This window comes from Echeneis naucrates, chromosome 3 (assembly GCF_900963305.1).
Source record: "Echeneis naucrates chromosome 3, fEcheNa1.1, whole genome shotgun sequence".
Classification (NCBI taxonomy): domain Eukaryota; kingdom Metazoa; phylum Chordata; class Actinopteri; order Carangiformes; family Echeneidae; genus Echeneis; species Echeneis naucrates.
In genome coordinates this window covers 27353069-27370112 of record NC_042513.1, presented here as the reverse complement: position 1 = coordinate 27370112, position 17044 = coordinate 27353069, and the positions used below count along the sequence as shown (strand labels likewise).

At 47.0% G+C, this 17044-nt stretch overlaps 1 non-coding gene and 1 pseudogene across 1 annotated transcript; one reads left to right on the top strand and one right to left on the bottom strand.

Annotated features, from left to right (window-relative positions):
* The first annotated feature begins 404 nt into the window (after positions 1 to 404).
* LOC115040681 (nuclear receptor ROR-alpha A-like) overlaps positions 405 to 17044 on the top strand; it is a 28342-nt pseudogene continuing 11702 nt past the window's right edge.
* Positions 7492 to 7564, bottom strand: trnav-uac (transfer RNA valine (anticodon UAC)). Its single transcript has one exon. It is a non-coding gene; the product is annotated as a tRNA-Val (tRNA).

The following is a 17044-nucleotide window of genomic DNA, read 5'->3' as shown; positions in this document are numbered from 1 at the left end:
GTCCCCACTAACTGCCCCTCATGTTTGCCCTGCTCAGTGTTCTGATTCTTCAGATCTGGACTGAATCTTCTGTTCTGATAGTTCTGATAGAATCCTTTCATATTAAAGTTGTTGATATAATTCTGTTATTATTGATTCATCTTACTTTTATTTCAAATAAAACAGTTAACTTCATTATAAGCTGAATTAACTGACCGGGTCTCCTTCCGGGTCGGACCGGGTCTCTGCTGGTCCGGATCGGATCAGCCTCGGAGGAGGCAGCCCGGCTCTCGGCGCCGCCCCCCCCGCTCCCTCAGCCCGGAGTCTGTCCGCCCCGCCGCTGTTCAGGCTCCGTCGGAGTCCCGGAGCCGAAGCAGGACCGACTCGGAGGTTCGGAGGTTCCGAGGTTTCTGTCCGGTGGATGAATGGAGTCTTCCCCGCAGGACTCGGCGAGCGACCCGGGCAGCAGCGTGTCTGAGCCCGCTGCGCCGCTCACCGAGGAGCCGGCGAACCCTCCGGAGACTCTGGCCGGCGGAGAGCACCTGACCCCGGCCGGCAGACAGCCCAGCTCCGGCTCCGGATCCGGATCCAGCAAAGGTAGGACCGGCGGGTCGAACCTGTCTGATGCCGTTTGACAGCTGCCGGCTCTCCGGTGTTCGTGAGGCCGGGGGGCGGCCGCTCTAACTCGGACTCAGGTCGAGCTGAGGTCCGCTGAGTTCAGCTGGAGCTGGAGGAGCTGGGTCCGGGTCCGGGTCCGGGTTGGATGAGGACCCCCCCCCCATTAACCATCATTAACATCAGTAACCTTCAGTAACTCATTTCTGCATCAACAGATGATTAATGGTCTTTCTGATTTAAAGCAAATTAAACTCCAAAGTTTCCCCTTCATGATGATTTTTACTGTCGTTGTTGCTGTTTATTTTGCTGTTTTGACTCCTCTGGGGCTCCGTAGTTCACTCAGTCAGTTCCAGCCTCTTCCTTGTTTGTTTAGCAGTCACACATTATTAATACCAATGAGTGAAGCCATATCTCCCAGCATGCAGCTCTCAGGCCTGATGGCAGATTTCCCTGCAGCTCATTATTGGTATGCAGCTTCATTGAGTTTCTCAGAGTCGGTTATGTAAGAGCAGCTGAAGGAGAAGGAAGAGACGGAGTGGAAATGGAGACGAGCAGATAGAGTGACTGAGTTGGTGTCTGGCTAAATATTCAGGAATCAAACTCTGCACCTCATAAATGTAAAGACCTTTGAGGGGAGTGACATCAGCTCCTGGTCGTCCTGGCAGAAGAGAAATTCACAAAATCAACAAGGCCGTCCAAAAAGGTTGTTGTGACATCATCAGAGCGAAGGTGGCGGTAGTTTACAGACGGCAGTTCCTGTTGTTTATTTCACTGATGCTGTTGCCATGACGACAGAGACTGTATGTTGAGGAAATGTTAATTTTTGACACAATTCAGCAACTTTTCCTAAAGCTGCTTTTTTCAGTCTGGTCCGTGGACCACGTGGGGCCCATAAGTGACCCCTGGTGGGGAACTGTGAGTGGTCAGGGTGAAGCTAGCAGTCAGCCAGTCGGTCTGTTAACTATCAAACTGAGAACAGACAGAATCACTGACAGGAGGCTGAAGGTCAGCTAAAGAGAATCAGCTGCTCAACCTAGTGAAGAACCGGAAGTGATTATGTACACAAACATGTTCAGTAATCAGATCGCTGAGTTTCACAGGTCTGATCTTCTGGCTTCATTACATTTACTTCATCCTAGTCAGACCGACTTGATGTGAGTTTTAGTTTTTTGGTTTGTTTTGGTTGTGATGAGTCTGATGAGTCTCTTCAGAATCAGCTGATTCTGTCTGATCAGTTTCCGTCTTCTCCAAAGAAAAGTTCCTGTCATGTGTTTGGGTCATTTCTCTCTTTATCTGATCAGCAGTTCTGCTCATTAATGATGAAAACTCAGCTCCAAATATCTGATTGTCTTTATTCTGTCAACACAATAAACTCAGAAACATACAGGACTGATCCAGAGACTCTGATTGGCTGTGACATCACCCACCGGAGCCAATAGGAGCGTCTGACGTAGAGACGTGACTCCAGATGTCACTATCAAAGATGGAGGATGAGAACGGACGGATAAACACACAGAAGGAGTCAGAGAGTCGGACTGAGCAGATCTGAAACTTGTGACGCTCTCGTGTGGATCCATTTGTGCACACAGAATCATGATCAGTTCACTTTTTTTCTTCTGCTGGTAAATAAATTCAACCCACAACAGGCACTTAACTTTCCACAGAAAACATTCGAAACACAAGAAATGAACAAAACAGGTTTTAGTTGCAGGAAAGCATATGAAATGTGACATTTGAACTCTGACCCCAACGCTGCGGCGCTCAGTCTGTAGCTCGATGAGCTCATTTGACCCCAGCTATGTGAGATCGTTAGGTTGTCCAGCGACAGTGAGAGTGTCTGTGCTTTTAACGGCTTCGCTGACTGACAGCAGAGTTGGCCTCCCTCCACAGAAGGGTCAAAGGTCAGAGGTGAAACGGTTGGAGGTTAAAGTTCCAAATTAATAAGACACATCAGTTTGTCACAATATGTTATGACTCAGTTTTACTGATGTAGAGGTCAGACTGACGCCCTTGAAAACAGCAGATCAGAGTCATGGCTTTCAAGATGTGATCTGAGAGCCTAATCCTCTGTCTCCATGGAGACCTGGTTCTGACAGGTCCAGGTTCAGCCCATGAACCCATGGCCCAATTCATTTTTCCAAGATATTTGTAAGTTTGAAATGTGTTTGCTGTGTTTGTGGAAGCTGTTTATTACCGATCTCCTCCTCCTCCAGGATGAGATGCCCACACAGCTCCTCTCTTCTTCTGCTGCTGAAACATCGACGCCTTCATCTCCAGTCCTCAGCTCAGACAGGGCGAGAGAGAATTTGATTTTTAAGGCCAGAGACAGGTTTAGACACAGGTTTCAGTCACTTATCAATGTAAACACTGGTCCTCCTGCACCAAGCAGAGGACCGGACCTGGAGTCCAGATCTCCTGAACTGGTCCAGGTCCTGCATCTCTGTAATATTTAAAATCAACCATCACTCTGGCTTTAACCATCCTGCTGAACAGGAGGACCAGGTCAGTGTCCACACTGTCCTCCATCGCTCTTCCTGGAGACGTAGATGGCCAGTTTAGCCTGTCCCAGGATGAAGTTATCATCTGGCTCCTGTGTCTGATGGCCCTCCTGTACCTGAAGCCCAGGATGAAGGTCTGGAGGGAGAACACCTCTCCTCCTTTCCTGAGCAGTGTGTCCAGCAGGGAGAACAGGGGGCCGAGCTGAGGACACTGGGAGAAACAGTGGAAGACCGTTTCTACGGCACCACAGAAGGGACACTTGTTGGACACTGCTGGGTCGAGGATGGAGACGAAGGCGTTCACTGCCAGGATCCCGTGGAGGAGTCTCCATTGGAGGTCGGCCACCTTTTTGGTGAGTGGAGGTTTGTAGAGGCTCCTCCACTCAGGCCGGACCTCCTCACCGAGGCCCAGGTGAGCTCTCCAGGGGGAGTCGGCTCTCTGCAGCTTCTTCCTGTTCAGGCACTCCACCATCAACACTGACAGGACTTTACTGCTGGCCTCACCCAACTACTGGCTGCCTGAACTTTGACCCCCAACAGACCACCTGGGAGGGACACTGAGGGAGGGGAAGGGATCATCAGGACATGGTGTTGTCACGCCAGTGCTGTGGTCCATCAGCAGGAGGAGCTCATGGGGTCAGAGAGCCCCTCCAGTGGTCCAGCAGCCTGCCCGCCATGTCACCCAGAGTTAAAAACCCTGCGCTGCTGAACACTGGCTGACTGCTGCTCCTGCCCAGCGGGGGGGCCAGGCGTCCTCCATGGACCAGCGGCTCCTTCAGCAGCCAGAACAGATTCAAGATTCAAGATTTATTGTGACTGTCACAAGTACAATGAAACGTAAGGTGTAGGCCTTCAGTGCAGGGTATAAAACCTATATGACTATATGAACAAGAGAACAACAGACATATTTAGTAAACATGGTTTACTAATGAGTGGTAGAAAGAAAAGGTATATACTGGAAGATGAGCTGAGCTCTGATTGTGTTCACTTGTCAGCTCGTTGAATGGGAGTTTCTCCTGAGGTCACCTACAGGTCTCAGGTTTGAAGGTTTTCATCCACCTCTTGAAAACTAGTTTCAATGAGACCAGTTACTATGGCAACTAATGTAAATCTAATTGGGTGAAGCTGATTGTTATCTTCCTCCTGACCAGGACTAGAACTCTTCAACATCTCTGTCGTGGTGTGTCACCATGACATTGGGTGTTCTGGACCACGGTTGTCATGGTTATAAACAGATAGGGTGTCCATGCCTTTGTCACCATAGTTACTATGGAAACAGACTCTGGTTTAAAATGAGTGCTTTGTCGGGATCAGCAAATCTCCGTTGTCATGGTTACAGCATCAACAAATGGCTCTGACACTCAGAGATGCAGCTCCACACACTCAGACAGACTGATAATGAGTGAAGGTGTGTCTGGGTGAGTTTACCTGAGTGGAGGCACATCCTGCCCCAAAGATGGGTGACCGGTTATGAAGAAATGTTTGTGGTTTGGCTTCTGATCATTTCCTGAAACATCTTGTTCCCTCAGACAGGAGCAGCTCATCCACGCACACAGACAGACGTTGAAGACTTGAAAGTACAGACTGAGAACATAAACTGGTTATGAGTAAAATTTACTGGGACATCTTCCCATCAACTTCAATCTGACTTCTTTTTACAGCCCGTGTCTTGAGTACTTTTGACAACCAACTCATCTGGATCGGGGTCTAAAACAGGGTTGGGTTACCCTACAGGGCTTTGGACAGGTCCTCGTTTTTAATGAAGGGGGGGTGTTACTGATAATTACCCTCTTGGTGGGGGTCTCCAGCGGCTGCACCCTTCTCCACCACCTGCTCCACCTTCCGAACCTCGTCCAGGAACAGGACCACGGCTCCGTTCATCCTGGAGGCCGACCTCCTCCCCACAGCCAGGGCCACCTCCTCCACGGTGTGCAGACAGCCGGGAGAGCGCGGCGCCGTTCCCCGCCATGCTGGAGGGACGCCACCAGCAAGACAAAGCCTGGCTGGCAAACTCCCCAAAAACACACAAAGACACCACTAACAAATAAACACAAACTCTAAACAGACAACTTTTAGCTCTCGCTCTGACCACCGTCAGCACGCTCCGCTCAGACTCAGAGAGAGAGAGTCACACACACATGCAGGTTGTCTTTGTGTGATCACGTGTCTTCCTGCTGTGATAGATCAGCATTTGATGGATTCTGCTGTAACTTTGAACAAAGTGAACGAGGTTGAAGTGAAAGCGACGTTTCACTTTGCTGAAGGACTTCTCTTCCTCTTCCTCTTCTCGTCTCATTCGCCCTCAGGAGCTCAGCACTTTCTCTCTGTACTGATATATTTCTGTTTCCCAGACGAGATATTTAGGGAGAAAATGTGACTGCAGACAAAATGATTGATAGTTCAAAGCGAAAGGAGGCTGTGGAGACGTTTTAAAGGACAGCGGGGACGTTGGTCCTCAGGTGAGCTCCTCTGTTCATAGTGAGTTTTTGTCCCGGACTTAGTTGACAGTGAAGTGGGTCAGATCTGTGGCATCAATGAGAAGAAGAAAGAGCCGTCTGAAGTTCCCTCAGGTGATATGATGATGTTCAGGCGTTAACGTGGAGCCTGTGAACGCACCACGACCTGGAGATGTTCAGTCGCTGTGCGTCTCGTCGGATCAGATCCTGGTCTGTCTGACTACAGATCTGGATTCCTCTAATGGGATTTAGCAGCATTTGATTTGTGTGGCTGGGTTTGTTGATTTATTTTTTACTTGCTTTTTGGCTGCTGTTGAACAGAAACTGTTTTGGTCTTTGATTTTCCTTTGACAGTTTGGTGATGCAGAGGCAGGCGAGCCGAGCGCTGATGCAGCTTTGTTTGTGCTGTTGGTCTGTGATATCTGGATGATGAAACCTTGATGTAACAAAAACCCTCAGAGCTGCTTGTAGAGTACACAACTAACAGCATAAGGACACACACATATGTAAACTATAGGAGACGTGATGCTGCTTCGCCTCCATCAGGAACATTTTCTGTTGACACAAAAAAAAACTACTTCTTATCAGGCTGAAGTGGACCAGAAGAAAAACCTCAGAGAAACCAAAATCCTGTAGAGACTGGAGGATGGTTTCAGGAGGTATAGACTTCAGGGTGTGGCTGAGGGCGGTTACTGTTTTGTGACATCACAAAGCGCCAGAATTCCTGTAGCTGGTCTTAAGGTTCTGTTTCTGAGTCCAGACTGGGAGTGTGTCTCTGAAGACTGAGACCTTTGAGACTTCAGCGGGATTAACCTTGAGACTATTTAATGTTTTTGTTTATTGAGCTTTTGGAAGTGTGTGTTTGTGTGTGTGTGTGTGCGCGCATGTAAGTAAAAAGAGCATGGAGCTGTGTGAAAAGAAAGACAGTGACAAAATATACTTGCACTGAGAGTGTGTGTGTGTGTGCGTGTGGATGCATCAGTGTGAGGCCTCAGGTAATAATAGCCATGATGGATTCTCACCTGGCCTGGCGAGCTCCAGCTCGGTCTATGAAGATGAAGATATGTTGGAGCTTCTGCTGCAGTCCGGGGGGAGACATTAATAACCCTCCCCCCCCCCGACACACACACACACACACACACACACACACACAAACACCAAACTAACAATACCTTTCAGGACAGCAGCATCAATCTGGGCTCAGTTCAACAGGGACTGCTCTGACTTCCTGGTTCAGGCCTGAAGCCCCGCCCTCCACCTGATGGTGAAAGATCAGTAAGGATGAAGACGATTATTTTAGAAGTACTGAAGTCTATGGGAAAACATCCCCACTTCATTAGCTCAGCAAAGATTGTACCATCCACTGAAGATGGAGCAGGTCAACGTTTCCATTGCGTGTAAAGCAGACGTGATGACCACTACACTACAGAACCACAGCAAAGGCTGCTGAACTGAAATGGACCCAAATGGGGTCAGTTGTATCTAAAGTGATTGAAGACAATCATTGTTGGTGCATTTATTTCCTCAGTCCTGAAGCTACCTAAAAAAAAACAGTTCAAAGGATCAGTCATTTGTTTGGGGGTTTGTGGAAACTGTGAGTCATTTTTCTCTGCAGACCTGAGAGCAGAAGAAATATTTTAGAGGTTTCAGGAGGCCCCTCAGGGACCAGGATCCGGCCTCTCTCTCCTGTTTTTAGCTCCTGGATGTCTGCAGACACTGCAGTGATTTATTCAGCTGCTGCTGCTGCTGTTCAGGTGAAGGAACGCCTGTCACACCTGCAGCTCCAACAGACAACACTGTCGTCTTCAGACCGACGGCGGAGCCGCTTCCCCTTCAGGCAGGTTAAAACTGGTGTGTTCAGGGTCCCAGGAGCAGAACAAAACATTCTAACCTTCTGTTAGAGGTCACTTTGTTTCATGAGCAGCAGTGAGACAAAGGTTTGGTTCCACTGGGGATCGAACCCAGGACCTTCTGCGTGTAAAGCAGACGTGATGACCACTACACTATGGAACCAACAGGGACATGTCTTTTCTGCTGGGTGATGTTCCAGCTCCAGTATGATACCGACCTCTCAACATTTCCTTCGTAAACAAATACATTGATGGAATCTTCCTAAAACAAGATGGCCGACACACACTTCGAACGCCGCTCTGATGGGAGATGTCAGTCTGACTGACCCTGAGTTGACCTTTGACCTTGCCCACCTTGGCACCGCACAGAGATGCGATGACTGGTTTGATTCTGACACTTCTCTTTACCTTCGAGTCCACAAACTTAGTGTTTTATTTTCTTTCTCCACTCTTCTTCTCTCTCAGACTTCCTCTTTCTTCAGTGGTTATTTTAGTCGCCGGCGGCAATGACACGGATAAAAGGATTAACTTATCTTCTACCAATTTAGAGCTTTTAAACTCAGCCTGTCACCCCCCCCCCCGGAAATTTAAAAGAAGCATGCTGGGGAGGCTCCATTAAGTGCGTGTAGAATTCATTTCCCCTGTTTATTCACAGAGCTGTGTTGAAGGTTGATGCCTGAAGAGGCTGAAAGAAACCAAAGCAGCAGGAGCAGGAAGGAGGGGCGGAGTCATGGGCGGAGTCAGGAGGCCAAATGTGATCTTTACGGGGAAATCATTTGTCCTGAAGAAGTGATATGACATTTATTGTGTGACTGATTTACTTAAACACTCCGATGTAAAAGTGAATTCAGTTCAATTTTAGCCATGTATATGGCGTCTTCCTGTGTAAGTCTGTGTGGTGTCTGTCAGCTGGTTGTGTTTTTGTGTTGGAATATTTAAACATCCGAGAGAGTCCAGCTGTTGTTAGAGATGGTTCCCTAATATGTCCCAGAATGCATTGCTTCCTTGAGTTCAGGAGTGCAGATTTAGTGACTAACTTGTCTACGGTGGCCCAGAGAGATCATGCTGCCACTTAGGAGAAGAATAAGAATCACAAAAGTGATTCACCTGCTGTGTGTTCTGTTTTTGTGAACACACAACAGTTGCACGCTGACATTGCGTTACTCACGGACCAAATTACATACAAACAAATGAACACAAACAGATAAACACACAGCCCTCACTCTGTTCCCAGCAGATGTCAGTGTGACACACACAAACACACTCTAATTCACCAAAGTAACCAAACAAACCAAGATGTACTTTTTTATTGTTGATAAGAGCTTAGAACAAGAATATTTATTAAAATATCATTAAATCCTGGAAAATGAAGTTTAACAGGACCAGGACCTTCTGGGCCTACATCAGACCTGATAACATCACACAGCCACATGAACTTATAGACAACACAAAATAAAAACACAAACAGGCCTCAGGAAGGAAACAGAACTGTATGGCCAAACCAACCTGAGTGACCTCTGACCTTTGTGACCTCATCTCAGTAGTGTGAAGTGGCGCAGCAAAACACTCTGTTTACGTTAGTTGGCAGCCAAAAATCAGTTTTCATGTTCAACATGTAACTTCAACAATGACATCCATAGTCTCATTTATGTTTTTTAACATATTCAGAAGATCTGGTATATTTTGTTCTTCATTTTATAAAATAAAAGCATCTTTTACTTAAGTCATTCACCAAAAACCCTTTAAAATGACTCAGGAAGGCTGGGAGGAGTATGCTAAAGCTAACTCACTGCAGAGTGAAGGAGTGGGAGACTCTTTAATTATTCACCTTATGTGTGTGTGTGTGTATTCCCAACCTTCCCTCCACCACACTCCCTGTATGAGCTGTGTGTTTGTTCTGTTTCCACGTGCAGGACTGCCTGCTCACGTCTGTGAGAGCAGCTTTGAAGAGGCTCATCTATTAGGGTCCATATGGGGGCCCGCAGGGCGGGAAGGGGATGGTGTGTGTGTGAGGAGGGGGTACAGAAGGCTGAGCAGCATGTTTTCTCTCAGTAAGAAGTCCAAGTGGAGCACCGAGGGGCTCAAACCATCTAATATATTTAATATGCATGGGGAACGTGTGTGCAGCAAAAAGACATAAGAAGTTGTATCACTGAGTGAAGAAACTGATTTAATTTGACGGAAAATCATTTTACAGTCTGAAGGTTTAAAGGTAGACCTCCACATGGTCTGTATTAATCCAGAGAAATGCTCCCAGTCTGGATTCAGAAACTGAACCTTAAAAGCAGCTGCAGGACTTCTGGGACTTTGTGATGTCGCTGTGTTATTTTCTGACTCCACCCGGCTCCACCCCTCCAGCAGCAGCAGTGTCAAAACCAAACACACTGTCTGCAGATCAAATGTCCCCAGATAAAAGCAGAGTGTCCCCAGTCTGTTTGTGCTTGTGATGAGTTGTGTGTTTGTGGGTCTTGTGTTTCCCCTGCATTGTGTATCTGCAGCAGCAGTGTGTCGGTTTGTTTGGCTGCTGGTGAAAAACTGCTGCTCTTTAATGTGTCGCAGTCTGAGGTGTCAGCAAACGTTACTGTGGTTAGACAGGAAATGACAATCAGGAGGTGTGTGTGGGTGTGTGTGTGTGTGTGGTGTTTGTGTTGACGTTGTCTCAGCCTTTGAGCTCCAGCTCTGGGATGGAAGGGACAGTTTCACATTGTTTAGCATCTTTTCTGTCTTCTTATTAAACGAAGACAGTAATTTGTCGACCTTCAGGATGTGACATGATCACCGGTTGTATGAAGAAGGAAGATGTATTGAAGTCTATGGGAAAAATGTCCCTACTTCTCCCATGCTCCCATAGCTAAGTAGCAGTTATGCTAAAGCTAACTCTGGACCCTCTTTGTACTGGCGAGGCTTCAGGTCTATTTAGCCCCGCCCCCTCTGTCCCCACAGGTGACAGGATTGGCTGTAGCAAACGAGGCAGGTAGAATTCAGTTACATGAATGATGAATGTTGCAGCGTTTCTGTTTCTTCTCATCTGCTCTGGGGTTTTAAAGACGACTGTCAGCCTCCGTTTTCACTGTCACTGAAAGTTCTGTCTCATCTGTCTAATCCTTAAATCTTGTTTTATCGCCACCATCTTATCTGATGCTGCGGGTGGTGAGAGGCTGGGAGTCTCTTTTTCTTCCTTTTGTTTTGAGCTCCCTGATGAGCAGCGGTGAAATGACTTTGGCGGCTGCTGCTAATGCTCTATAATTGGCACGAGGAGCCGCTCACTCTGAACAATTATGAGACGCAGGCGCTTTAATCTGAGTCGAGCTGAGGGGAACGGAGACAGACCCTCAGTCTGCTCCGGGTCTGTCGGACCCTGGAAACAGACGGACCCAAGCAGAAACCAGCTCCAGCCAGAGAACCAGAGCCAGTAGACCGAGACCAGGTCCTCAGATCAGTTCCTGAGACGAGGTGCTAAAACAGGTGCTGAGACCAGGACCTGAAATCAGGTGCTGAAGGAGTCTTGTGGAGCTCCCTCTGTTAAATGAAGTTTGCTCACACGTAGTGTCTGTCACGGCGTCTCGCAGCATCATCAGCCCCGCCCTCGTTATCAATCGGTCAGAGCAGAGAGACAGGAAACCGGACGGACAGAAGACGACACCCACAGCTGGATGATCCTGCATCAGGTTGTGGATCACACTCTCCCTGTCCTTGTGGACGCTCATGTGTGACCCATAACCTTTAAAAAAAGGTGGGTGTGTCCTTCGCAACTTCCTTGGCGTTGTCACGGTAACTCAGTGGCCTCTGTTCCAGTCCATGAGCCAAACGGCCCAAACAAGGAACTTCCTGTGCTGAACGTTTCTTTGGTTTTCATGGTTTACAGTTGACAGAAAAGCTTGGTGAGCGGGTCTCAGTCCCAGACCCTCAGGTTCTGGTCCAGGAGCGCACCTCTGGTTTTGGTTTTCCTTCTCAGAGCGTCGTCTCCCCCTCCTGGAGTAAATAAGGCCAGAGCTAATGAATATTCCAATGTGGTCCAGATTCCATGTGTGTGTGTAGCAGTCAAAGGTCGCTGCAGATTAACGATGTCGTCAGCTGGACCTGCTGCTTTTCGATGATCAATGAAATCACCAACATCGTTTGTTTCTGCCTGATTTATTCTCATACTCTGCCGCTCTGAGTCACCTGACAGGAAGTGGGTCAGACATGAGGTTCAGGTCTCAGGTCCTCTCAGTAAGACTAATTCTGTACTGGATTCTCTTCCTTCAAACCAACAGCTGCCCCCACACCTGGACCTGGACTGTTAACCTTCAGTCTGCCTGTTGACCATCAGGGGGCGACTCCACTGGTGGTAAATATCTCAGGTTATATTGAAGTCTATGGGAAAATGTCCCTTCTTCTCTCCGATTTATTAGCTCATTAAATGTTTTCCCGATGAGTTTATGGTCTGTAATTTCAAATTAATTCAAATATGTTGTTTGGTTTTTTTGTTTCAAAAATCCAAGATGGCTGACAGATTAATTACAAACTGGCGGCTTCAAAGCCGCAGCTCAGAGACTGATGGGGATGGACAGTATCTCGTATTGGTGAGACCTCTAAAGTCCATTTAAACTGATAGTGTCAACGTCTTTTTGTAACAAACAATAACTCTGGTTCCACTGCGGATTGAACCCAGGACCTTCTGTGTGTAAGGAGATGTGATGACCACGACACTATGGAACCACAATGTGTTTGTTTGAGAAGTGCATTTTCAAGCAGTCTCATCATGTGAGGACCGAGATCGCCAACAACCCTTCGGTTTGCTGCGCCTCTTATTTTAGATCATTGGTCTGTTTCAGAATAAAGGAAGAAAACATAACAACTTAATTAGAAATGGCTCCAGTCCGTCTCTATTTTTCTCTCCCAGCATGCCCTAGAAAATGAAAGACCATCCCCAGTGCCATGAATCAGCTGCTGTGGCCCTCAGGGACATTCATCATGGCACCTTCTGCTCATAGGCAGAAAAATGTAAGAGAGGGCAACAGTGGAAAAGGTCACATCAATCGATCAAAGCTGTTTTTCTGCTTTAGTTAGTAATAATTTGTGAAGGTTGTCCTCAAACTGTTTCCTGGACAGTTTGAGGACAGGTCCTGGTTGTCCTTCTGGACTCAGACTACAGTTAAAACCCACTAAATGAGACCAGAAGTTAAAGACAGCGGGACTAAAGAAGTCAGTTCTTTAGTCATGCTGTTTCAGTTTCAGACCAAGAGGGTGAGCCTGAGGTGCTGGACTGCTGAGATCTGGTCTGGCTGTGGTCAGGTTCTCTTCGGATCAGGTCTCTTTCATTGAAAATGAATTTAAACCAAACCAGGTTTGAGAAGGTTTCCTATTTGGACCAACAAATCGGATCCATGTAGACCAGAACTTTGTTTAACTTTCATATCTCTGAGGAAGACAGTCCACTGTGAGGTCCAACTCACTTGGTCTTTGAGAACCAGGACTAAATCCAGATCAGACAGTAGAGAGCAGTTAGTGAAGCTGCACAACTAATCAAATCATTATCTGGTGAAATGAACGAGCTGCAGTCTTCAAAGAAGCTAAATTGTGTCACAGCATTGTTACGTGTTGTTAACAGCAAAAAGTTGTGTTGCTACAGAGACGCCTTCTGTTCTCCAGATGTGGAGGAACACAACGGTGTGATCCAGCTGCTGTGACATCATCAGCTGGATCAATCTGACTCACGATGAAATATGTCTTCATCTGGTCCACGGACAGAAGACGCTGTCAGTCAGTCCTGACTGAGCTCTGTTCTTCTGAGGTGGATCGTTGTTAGCTTTTGGCTACACGTCTTAGCTAGCGTGGCATCGTGTTTCAGTTCCTCAAAGAGCTCAGCTCTTGTTGCTCACCTCAGATGGCTGGGCTGGCTAATGCTAATGCTCGCAGTGCAGTCTTGTGCCACTTCCTGTCTGTTTACCTGAAGGTCCACCTCACCACCGCCATCTAGTGGTCAGTGAACACAACATAGACAGTCCGTTCATAATCTGTCAGAAAACTTTAAACCAATAAACCGACGTTTTCTTCCTGTGACGTTACAACACAAAATCAAACACACACAAACGCACACTCTGACCTTGTCCAGATGGACTGAACAAGCGGAGCGTCACCAGAAGAGTCACTGAGGCCCCGACAGACTTTGGCCCTCAGGAAAACACACACACAGACACACAGCAGAGTGAGGAAACACACACACTCTGCTGTGTGTCTGTGTGTGACACACTGACTGGTAAACTGTGTGAGTTTGTTTGTTGTGAAGTTGATGATGAGCTGCATCATCATTCATCCGTTACATTTACATCTGATTTATTCATTTGGTGCTTTTATCTAAAGGGACACCTGAATGCACCACAGAGAAGGTTAAAGGTCAGAGATGAATAGTCTTCTGCTCTTCTTCAGCTTTGTAAACCCCTTTGATATGAAAGCTGATTGTGTGTCTGTGTTTGTGTTTTGCAGGTTTGTCGACCACTGCGAAGAAGACACATTCATGTAAGTCGACTGATTTCTGCTCTTCGTCATCAGCTGTTCACTGCGTGGGGGCGGGGCCTGAGTCACATGATGGTTGATTTCCCACTTTCTGTCAAAACTTAGTTGATGGTTGAAGTCACCTGAAATAGCACACATTCATTTACATAGAACAGAAATGTCATTTATGTGTTTGTGACTGTTAAACAGTTAAAGTTTAGTCGGATCTTAGATCAGGTCTTCCCGGTTGATGATCCACATTGAGGAAGTGAATTTTCTCCACATTAGAGGCAGTTTTTGCGTGAAAGATGTCGGAGCTGTGAGTGTGGAGGATAGATAAGGATGAATGTGGGGGGGGCTTCCTGAGGAGTCCCCTCTCACTAGAGCTGATAAGGATGGATAATGAATGTGAGCTCCTCCTGCAGTCGTGATGATTGGAGGCAGAAACACTGATCCTGAGGAGGCATTTTCCAAACAACTCCTAACATGCCACTGAGAATCTATTGACGGCGTGTGATGAGGGGATGAGGAGAGCTCCACCGCCAGACGCCAAGCTTTTTGAAGCGTAAATCATCCTCCTGTTCTGCCAGTTTGGAGGAAGAATGAAGCTCCTGCTGCTCCTCAGTTTCCTCCCTCTGCTGGCAGCAGTCGTTCTCCCCTGAAGCCTCAGTGACTCCACGCTCATGTTTCCTCGGCTGGTTCCAGGGAGCTTAATCGTTTCCTCCGAGGCTGCACGGTTCAGGAGGGATTAGTTTTAGGAGGCAGAGTGGGACGGTGGGAGAAGCTGTTAGCTGGAGCTGCTCTTCAGTCCTTCAGTTACTGCTGAAATATCACTTATTTCATTTTAACCTGCGCTTCTATTCCCTGATTCACAGAACAACACAAGCAGGAGACGCTTTAATACACGCTGAAGAAAACCAGCTTCAAGGTCTGCGTGGTCTGAAGGTCCACAGGGTCTGAAGGTCCATACGTTCTGAAGGTCCATACGTTCTGAAGGTCCACAGGGTCTGAAGGTCCACAGGGTCTGAAGGTCCATACGTTCTGAAGGTCCATACGGTCTGAAGGTCCACAGGGTCTGAAGGTCCATACGTTCTGAAGGTCCACAGGGTCTGAGGGTCCATACGTTCTGAAGGTCCACAGGGTCTGAGGGTCCACAGGGTCTGAAGGTCCACAGGGTCTGAGGGTCCATACGTTCTGAAGGTCCACAGGGTCTGAGGGTCCATACGTTCTGAAGGTCCACAGGGTCTGAAGGTCCACAGGGTCTGAGGGTCCATACGTTCTGAAGGTCCATACGGTCTGAGGGTCCATACGTTCTGAAGGTCCATACGGTCTGAAGGTCCACAGGGTCTGAAGGTGGAGGTTTCAGGTCTTTAGTGTGAGGAAGATGCTCCACTCTGCTGCATTTAATCCGAGACTCGTGATCAAAGAATTTTTTATTTCATCTGAGCCAACATGGACAAAAGAGAGGTGATACGCTCGGACCCAACGGAGATCCAACGGAAACTGAACCTGACTGAGTTATAATTCATGAATCATCCAGTGTGAATACCCCCGCTGATGTTGATGATAAACCTCTGCTGAAGCTTCGTCTCTGAGCTCTGGCTGACAGTTTCCGTCTTATCTCCCTCTCTGGTTGTTTCCTCTCTTCTGCCGGTCGGCTCAGTGTAAACTCTCCATGTGCTTTTCTTCTTCCCCACACGTTTGAACGTTTCTGTGTTTCTGTTTCCACTGTGACACAAACCTGAACCAAATGGTGTTGTTGGTTACATGGCAACCTCTTCATGACAACAACACCACAGGAAGTCCTGGAGCAGTTCCACAAATAAAACCACAACCTGTTTGGTTTGACATTTCTGTTTATTACAGAGAAATCAAACAATCCAACAACATACAACACAGCGAGGTGTCGAGGTGACGACAACTTTGCACTGAATGCACAAACATCCAGAATCAGATTTTTCAAAAGCTGATGAGATCTGAACAGCAGGGATTAATGTTCCCCTTAAAACAAAAACACCTTTAAGTCTTTTCTTGAAGTTTTCCTTAATGTAAGTGAATTTTCTGAAATAAGGATTGGAAACACACACACACACTCAATCAGATCCTGTTAGCGAGGTTGCTTCCCTGCTCTCTCTTCTCATTTGCTGATGGGCGTGTCACTTGGCTGGGGGAGGCGGGGTTGATAGTGATGTCACAGTCACATGGATCCTCATGCTGAGCAGCAGATCAGGTTGTGAAGCAGACAGAGAAGCTGCTGCGGCTCAGAGGATCCAGTCTGGATTATAAATATGTATTTGTTATTTCTGCCATGAAAGGTAAGAGTGTGTATGTCTGTCTGTGCGTCTCGTGGACTCTGACAGCCTGTTTGATGCTGATCATCTTCCTTTTAAAGTCAGTTTTCTGTCTTAGCTGCTCAGTTCACTTCAAGATGTTCAGTACTTGGGAAGATGCTCCACTCCGGCTCTGTCCTGAGGGGCGTTCAGGTCCCCTCGTTTGAGTGGGAGTTTTGGTGTGTTGTGTTTGTTCAGATCGGGGTCTCTCAGACTGTTTGCTGGAGGTGAGCCATTTTCTGATTGTTGACTGAGCAGTTTGGAAACACGACACCTTCACTGATCCTGAAAACACTATTTTGGGATCGTCAGTCACATTATTATGTGAAATGAGAGCAGGCCTGAGAATGATGACACGTTTTCAGTAAATAAAACTGCTGGAGTCCTGGAGGAAGCGGATGAATACATTAACATCACAGAGGAGAATGTTTTCACACTAACTGTTAATAACTACTTCAAGAAACGTTACCAGGCCAATTATTGGCTTTGTTTGGCCGGCAGGAAAACTACAGTTTGTTTACATGAAATCAGAGCAGGAAATTAGGTTATTGTTTTAGATTTATTTATTTTTTTTTATTACAAACGTTCTCATTGAAACAATGTGAAGAATTTAGCTGTGATCACAGGTATGAGTCAATATATGAGATAAAAATCAAGGTAAATACAAAACACCCTTTTAACTGTTTATGTCTTGAACACAGTAAGTGATTGTTGTGGCATTATAGTTATTACCAACAACACAAAAGGCTGGGACGAAATCTGTCAGTTCACTTGGTCCCTCACAGGCCGACAGAGTCAGCCGATTCTTTTGCTTTTTCTTGATCAAGGAAATATCG